The sequence below is a fragment of the Miscanthus floridulus genome, chromosome 7 (genome assembly GCF_019320115.1).
Source record: "Miscanthus floridulus cultivar M001 chromosome 7, ASM1932011v1, whole genome shotgun sequence".
Classification (NCBI taxonomy): domain Eukaryota; kingdom Viridiplantae; phylum Streptophyta; class Magnoliopsida; order Poales; family Poaceae; genus Miscanthus; species Miscanthus floridulus.
The window spans coordinates 52,982,543-52,991,220 of NC_089586.1; the positions used below are offsets into that span (position 1 = coordinate 52,982,543).

The following is an 8,678-nucleotide window of genomic DNA, read 5'->3' on the forward strand; positions in this document are numbered from 1 at the left end:
AGAAGATGGTTACATCAGCACCTCTAACATTAAGGATGAAGAAGACCAAGATGTAGATGAGGAGGACGGTGAAGTCCTTGGTGACGAGGCCACGACATCCTATAGGAGCATCATTGTACAGCGGGTGCTTAGCTCACAAGTCCAGCAACCTGAGAAGCTACAACGCCATAACTTGTTCTAGATTTTCTTCGTCATCAGCGACCGTCGAGCACGTGTCATTATTGGTGGAGGTAGCTGCAACAATTTGGTGAGTTCTGATTTGGTCAAGAAGCTTGGCTTGACCACACGCCCACACCCACATCCATACCATATTCAGTGGCTAAATGATTCTGGTAAAGCAAAGGTAACACAAACTTGCAGAGTTTCATTTTCCATTGGTTCTTATGCTGATTCTGTTGATTGTGATGTGGTACCTATGCAAGCTTGTTCACTCTTATTGGGTCATCCTTGGGAACATGATAAAATGCTACACACCATGGTAGAAGTAATAAATACACTTTTGTGCATAAAGGAAAGAAAATTACTTTGGTACCTTTGACCCCTGCTCAAATTGTACAAGCTGATAGAGAACGCGCTGCTAGTTTCAATGATGTTCAATCTGAAAATCAGCAAGTTGCTAATTCTATTTTCCCACCTAAAAAGGATAAGTCTACATCTATTTCTAAGGCTGAGGGGATTAAATTGAAGGGTGGTGTTATGCTTGCAACAAAATGTGACTTTGCTAAAATTTCTGATGATGATATTTGCTATGCTTTGGTATGCAAACGAGCTATGTTTTCACTTGATGATATTGTTAGCTCGGTACCTCCTGCTATCACTAACCTTTTGCAGGAGTATGAGGACATTTTTCCAGCTGAGATACCCCCGGGACTGCCACTTATGTGAGGAATAGAGCATCAAATCGATTTGATTCCGGGAGCAACCTTGCCCAACCGAACTACCTATCGAACCAATCCTGAGGAGACTAAGGAAATTCAGCAACAAGTCCAAGATCTTTTGGACTGTGGGTATGTACGTGAAAGCCTTAGTCCTTGTGCCGTTCCTGTACTTTTGGTTCCTAAGAAAGATGGAACTTGGCGTATATGTGTTGATTGTAGAGCCATCAATAATATTACCATTTGGTATCGTCATCCTATTCCTAGGCTAGACGACATGTTAGATGAGTTGTGTGGTTCTATAATTTTCACTAAGATTGACTTGCAAAGTGGCTACCACCAAATTAGAATGAAACTTGGAGATGAATGGAAAACTGCGTTTAAAACCAAATTCGGGTTGTATGAGTGGTTAGTAATGCCTTTTGGTTTGACAAATGCACCTATCACTTTCATGCGCTTAATGAATGAGGTTTTAAGAGCTTTTATTGGAAATTTTGTGGTAGTTTACTTTGATGATATATTGATTTACAACAAGTCTTTTGATGAACATATGGATCACTTACGTGCTGTTTTTAATGCTTTACGTGATGCACGTTTATTTGGTAACCTTGAGAAGTGCATCTTTTGCACGGATCGAGTTTCTTTTCTTGGCTATGTTGTAACTCCATAAGGAATTGAGGTGGACGAGATGAAAATTGAAGCCATAAAGAGCTGGCTGGTTCCCTAAACCGTCACACAGGTGAGGAGTTTTCTTGGTCTTGTAGGATTCTACCGCCGCTTCATCAAAGGTTTTAGCACCATTGCTGCCCTATTGCATGAGTTGACAAAGAAAGGAGTGGTGTTTCATTGGGGAGAGGCACAAGAGGAGTCCTTTGACACTTTGAAGGACAAGGTTACACATGCACCATTGCTGCAACTTCCAAATTTTGGTAAGACTTTTGAGCTAGAATGTGATGCTAGTGAAGTTGGCATTGGTGGTATTTTGATGCAAGATGGTAAACCAGTTGCTTACTTTAGCGAAAAATTGCATGGTCCTATTCTTAATTGTTCCACGTATGATAAAGAATTGTATGCACTTGTTCGTTCTTTGGAGACATGGTGTCATTATTTATGGCCTAAAGAATTTGTTATTCATTCTGATCAAGAATCGCTTAAGTATCTTTGCTCTCAAAATAATATGAATCGTAGGCATGCTAAATGGGTTGAATTTATTAAATCTTTTCCTTATATTATCAAACACAAGAAAGGGAAGGATAATGTGATTGTTGATGCTTTGTCTAGAAGATATTCATTGCTGTCCCAACTTGATTGCCGGATTTTTGGTCTTCAATCCATTAAAGAACAATGTGCGCTTGATCCTGATTTTAAGGATGTGTTGCTTAATTGTAGAGAGGGACGCACATGGAATAAGTTTATGATCAGCAATGGGTTTTTGTTTAGAGATAACCGCCTATGCATTCCAGTTGGTTCCATTCGTCTTTTGTTGTTGCAGGAGGCACATGGAGGCGGATTGATGGGACATTTTGGTGCCAAGAAGATGGAGGTGATGTCCACACACTTCTTTTGGCCAAGGATGAGGCGAGATGTAGAGCGGTATGTGGCTCAGTGTGCCACATGTCAAAAAGCTAAGTCGCGGTTGAACCCACATGGTTTGTATATGCCTCTTCCTATTCTTTCTACTCCTTGGGCAGATATATCTATGGATTTTGTATTGGGATTGCCAAGGACTAAGAGGGGGAGGGATAGTATTTTTGTGGTGGTTGATCATTTTTTTAAGATGGCACATTTTATTCCTTGTCATAAGAGCGATGATGCTGTTCTATCTACTTTTATATCTTATGCAGGGTAATGTATAATCGATTTTGACCTTCTAACAAACTACCTTAAAGATCTAGAAGCATTAATTAGGAGAACTAGAGCCAAACTTAAGAAAGTCTCAGCTTTAGAATCAGAGGACAACCAAATAAGGTAAAGCTTAACACCATAATTTGAAGCCATGGCTAACAATACTCTCTACGAATTCTCTGCTCCAACTACAGCCAACATTCATACTGGACCAATAGTCGATGTTGGAGATAATAGATTTGAGCTCAAGCCAGCTCTCATCAATATGGTGCAAGCCAACCAGTTTTGTGGGAAGGCACATGAAGATGTGAGTGCTCATATCCAACACTTCCTAGAGATCTGTAACACTCTCACCATCAAAGGAGTGACCAAAGATGCCATACTACTTCGCCTCTTCCCATTCTCACTCTTAGGGAAGGCAAAGCAATGGATCTATGCTAACAAAGATAGAAACACTACATGGGATAACTGCTGTGACAGAACCGCCCAATTTATACAAGATCAAGTACGGCTGTCCCCGCTAACACGTTGACACGCGCATACTTTCACTTATATAAACCCGGTAGTCCACCGAGTGTCCTGAAAGACCTCGGTAAATCAACATCACAACCAAGATCACATGATTAAGCAAATACACATCACATACGCAGAGTTGCAGCGAAAATAATATTACAAATGGGTTCACAAATAATAGTACAAGTTTGGGTTTCAAAACCGCTTAGTGAAAACAACATAGCTTTCAAATGATTACATTAATATGTTCCAAATATATTGCTAGCATAAGTGACATCCTCAAACAAAAGCATATAGATGAGAAGTAAATATAGAATCACCGAGCCCACCGGTGGTTAGCCACCATCTTGAACAGGCCGAGAACTTCACCTGCAACATGGTGGGATAAACCCTGAGTACTCGAATGTACTCAGCCAGACTTACCCGTTGGAAACCAAAACAAATGACACCAAGGATCATGCATAGCTTAATTTAGTAGATCTAGCTGACACTTCCTTTTTGGCAGAAAAGCATAGGTAATAATGATTAACTTTTAACCTGAGCTAGCAGTGACTTTAAGCTATTAACCTGTCATCTATATTAGCACCTGTACTAAGCAATCACTTGATTAAGATGCAAACATTATTAACCATAGTAGGTATAGATCGTGGCAACATTATCATCATCATCATCCATTTAACCATATCGTTAAATTAATTGAATCTACGTTGCCGCTGCTCAGTCAAGTTCTCACTATCTGGGAGAGACGGTGATTCGAATCGATTCCTATCCAGCTGGAAGGGTATTCCTAACACAAACCCTGCTTCCCCCGTCAGGGTCGCAATCAAGTCACCTTTGGCACAATTTAGGAGTCGTGAGTCCGATCAGTGCCGCAATATCAGAGAACCACTCTGCCATGAGTGCTCGATGACATAACCCGCCCTTGGGCTTATGCCAATGGCTCTCCGCACATCCTTACTTCCATCTAGATTGCAACCCCTGCTCGCATCCCGTCCTGAATTGAACTACTAGGCTTTACGGTCGGAACGAGTTATCTGGCCAGCTAAGTGTTAGGCTACATTCAATATGACATGAGGACGTACAGCGTATCGATCCTTAAATGACACAGACAAGGATAGATTCACACCCAAGACCTCCATGCCTTGTTGCTGCACTAACGTCATCCCGTCCGGTCTCTTTTCATTATTAACACATGGTTCTTTTCTATGATAGCAAATATAGCCAACCATGATCCACCTCATCCTAAAGCCCGCAGGTGATAGGAAATCACCCGACTTCTACCGCACTAAGCATGGCTAAGTATTTAACCCGTTCCTAAACTTAAATAGGATTCAAGTGCGAAGCTTGCACCGTCTTGGTGACATCTCCGGCCTTAGCACTTGCTTAGTCCTTCCATCTTCGGGATAGATCCACTAAACCCAATCTTCGAGTTCGGCTCCACATCACATCCTTCACATGGTTCATTTAGCATACCTAAATGAGATGCAAGATGAATGTGTATGAATGTGATGAATGGTAACACAAGATGCATCACATAAGCATTCAAGACAAACACAAGATTATGCAAGACATAGACACCAATAGCTATTTAACTAACATCACACAACTAACTATAGAGAGCAAGCACATCAAGCACGACACAAGTTTAACAATGTCACAAGTATTATAACTTGACCATCAACAAGGGCATAAACCACACTTAGCAACACATGGAGTAAACAACCACAACTAGCACATGTCTATTTTTGGACTGGAAACAACAGCTTCATGTTTGGATCATAACTAGAGTTATACAAATCCAATAGCCATGCAACAAGACATTCTGGAAATCTTATGAAATTTTCTACAATTCATCTTTAATCATCTTAGCATGATTCTCAAGTTAACTAAGTCAAATATACCCATTTACAGAAACTGGTCTACAATTGACAGAGAGCAGCCAAAACTGGACTCAAACTGAGAACAGCCATATCTCCTAAACTACTTAACCAAATTCCACCAAATTTTAACACAAGCTATTTTAGTAAGTTAACTACAACTTTGGTACTCATTACAATCACAGCAAACATCATTTACACCACGAAAATAATTGCACAAGCAAGACTGCATATGCAGCCCAAACAGCAGTGCTACATAAAACTAGTAGGAACTTTAAAGAAGCATAACTGGAGTTTTAGATGTCCAACAAACATGAACCATAACTTTTTAAAAAGCTTAGGAAGTTACCTAAAACTTTTTTATTCTCATATTAAGATAATTCTACAGTTAGAAGGGTCAATTAATCCAATAATTGCATCTCTGTCCAGAACATAGACAGAAACTGACATGCCACTTTAAACAGCTATAACTGGAGTTCTACATGTCCAATAAATGTGGTTCTAGACTTTTTAGAAATCTTAGAAAATTCTAAACAACTTTGTTGTAAACACCTCAAGCTAATTCTACTATTAAAAAGGCCCCACAATAAGAACAAGGAAACCCTCTCTGGGTTTGGGCAGAAACAGCCACTGAGATTTAAGCAACTATAACTCAAGATCTACTTAACCAAAAATCATGATATTTAGCTTTTTTTAAAATCTTAAGAAAAGTACTAAAACTCATGTATTATCATAAAGTCATGATTCATAACTTAACTAAGCTAGTTAATTCAAACATGCAGGACTATTCAGAATAGGAGCAAAGCAATACAGGTAATTTGTCATTTTTATAGACCTTAAACTATCAAGCCTAAAATATTGACATTTTTATCAGACATCAAGAATAACTTTAGTAGCACTCCACAAAAATTTCACAATTATTTGAGCACAACAACTACAGTTATAAAAAAGACAAGTAAGACTAGCATTGAAACCCTAACTGCACAAATCTATTTTTACAGCTAAAACTTTAAACTAAAACATGCTATATTATAGATCTAGTGCATAGATAATTTCACAAGGATTCCAAAAAGTCCTTAGTTACTATTTTATGACTTTTATACTAATTACTATGAATTTTCAAAGTTGATCATCCAAATCTACAAAAATCAAAAGAAAAGGAATGTAAATCTTGCATCGGGGACCCTACCGTTTTCACAAATCAAAATCAAACAAAAAGATCCTTTCTGGCACTATTCAACTGAGTCCTTCTTATTCACTTCACCCCCTCCTTTTTCCCCTATTTCAGCATGAAGTCCTTCATCCTCTTCACTCGGCCGGAAACAGAGCAGTTTGCCGGAGCTCGCGGTTCCGGCCACCCTGGTGCTCGTCGGCGACGAAGTAGGGGTTTCGGAGCATCAATGCGCCTAGAAGCACCCGTAGGAGGTCCAATCTTGGATGAAGACTGTCGGTGGAGGGCCATCCACGTGAGCCAACGACGACCGCGGCAGCCTCGCCGGCGGTAGCGGCTGCAGGGTTGGCCGGCTTGGCCAGCAGGATCCAGAAGTGGCGGTGAGCACCCAGGGGCCTGCGCACACTTGTGGGGCCGCTCAATTCAGCTAGAGGCGGGTTGGTTTAACCTGGCCATGTGCACAGGCGTCTGTGGCAGTCGCGGCACCGGTGGCCGTGCGCTACAGCGGCGAAGGAAGGCCGAGGAGGGGTGCGCGAGGCCAAGGAGAGGATGGCAGAGCCGGTGGCAGTGGATGCAGGGCTACCAGGCGCTCGGAAGTGGAAGAATGATGGTGGCCAAGCTCGAGCTCACGGCGGCATCCATGGCGGCCGCGCTCGGAGCGCGCGCGTAGCACTAGAGAGCGAGGGAGGGAGAGTGGGGAGGCGAGTGAGTGCTGGGGTAGCTCGGGCGCTCTGTTGAACGAGCAGGGGCGCGAAGCGGCACATGGCATGGAGGTGGGATGCATGGCAGTGGTGTGCAGCAATGGTGGGGGTGCGCTCTACTGCATGGTTGCCATGAAGACAATTCATCGAGTACGTGGCGTGCGTCGCTGTGCCCGAGTTGGAGTCCGTTTTTGGCATATTCCGTGCAGATTTGGACCTTGGCGCCAGTAGCAAAGCTGCTCTACTCTAGATGCTCTACCAACTTGATTAAGGCTATATGATCATTAGAGCTCTTCATTAGCAGGTAATTAAGCCACAAACTGCTAGTGTCAGCGCGTTGACAGCGACAAGCAAACATTCAAATTGATGGTGAAAAAGAGGTCAAACTGGTGCCATCTTTTTACATGCTCTTCTCCATGAACTTAGCTCCAACTTCTATTTTGGGGTCAAGTCAAGTTGCTTAACGAAAACACAAGAACGTGACATGCCAACGCCGATGACAATGAATTCCCGACTTAGAATATTTCTAAGTCTAAAAACAATCGCTGATTCAATCTTCGAGCCTCTGTTTGACTTATTTCCAAGTTGATTTGGCTCTTGGTCCAAAAACAAATTTTGTTCTACTCTACTCAATCTTCAACGTTTACTTAAGGTGCAACTCCATGCAAGCACTATAAGCGATTGGTCAACATAGGTCAAAGTAGCATCACGGTAAAGCTTAAATCTGAGTTTTAGACCGATTGATGCATTTTCTTGATCTCTGCTCAACACGAACCCTTCATGACTTTTGTTGTAGAGTTCAATTAGAGTCACTTGGGCAAGGTAGCAAGGTTTGGTTGATGACCTATAATTCCATTCACTTAATAGTGCAATTCAAACAAAGATATACTTATCATTTCATGTGACTTCTTGATTCCAAGCTTCATGAAACTTTTCCATGGATCAATGTAGATGGATATTGATGTGAGACACATGAAATAAGTATATCCAACATTACTCAAGCATACTTTTTGGAAAGGGCAACATGTAAGCAATGGTGCATGGTCCAAGTTTAAGTGGTGGCTCATTTTCATATGTTTGACCTAACATCTCCATCACCACTTAACATGTCATGGTTGAGCTCAACTAGTAACAAACACCTAGGGTGTTACAACTGCTCCACTACCTTTCTAGCCAAGTTCTTTCACACGGGCAAGACTAATGCTCTGCGTGGGAGAATTTCAAGTTTTCAGCAGCAACATGATGAATCTAGCCCTGAAGTGTGGGAATGCTTTCAAGATTACATTGCATAATGTCCTCATCATGGGATGGAGAATTGGCTACTTATGCAGACTTTCTACCATGGGTTGACTAAAAGTACCTGTGAGAACATGGATGCCGCTGCTAGAGGTGCTTTCCTATCACTCACAATCCTAGGTGCCATAGCTCTCATGGAGAAGATGGTCTCCAATCAAGGTTGGAATGAAGAACATCTTCAAACCCGCAAGAGAGGTGGAGGTATGCATCAACTCAAGGAGGTAGATATGTTGTCTATGAAAATGGACCTACTCATGAAGAAGCTAGAAGACCGAGCCAATGAGAAGCAAGAAGTCATGCACATTCATGATTCCTGCATGACATGTGAAGAGTGTGGAAACACTAGGCATTCAGGGAATAGCTGCCCTAAAACCCATGAGGATATGAACTTCATCAACAA

General features: G+C 41.6%; 1 non-coding gene across 1 annotated transcript; it reads right to left on the minus strand.

Moving 5' to 3' along the window:
• Window positions 1-8,182: 8,182 nt before the first annotated feature.
• Window positions 8,183-8,291, minus strand: LOC136468175 (small nucleolar RNA R71). The gene has a single exon (XR_010761712.1). It is a non-coding gene; the product is annotated as a small nucleolar RNA R71 (small nucleolar RNA).
• Window positions 8,292-8,678: the final 387 nt, after the last annotated feature.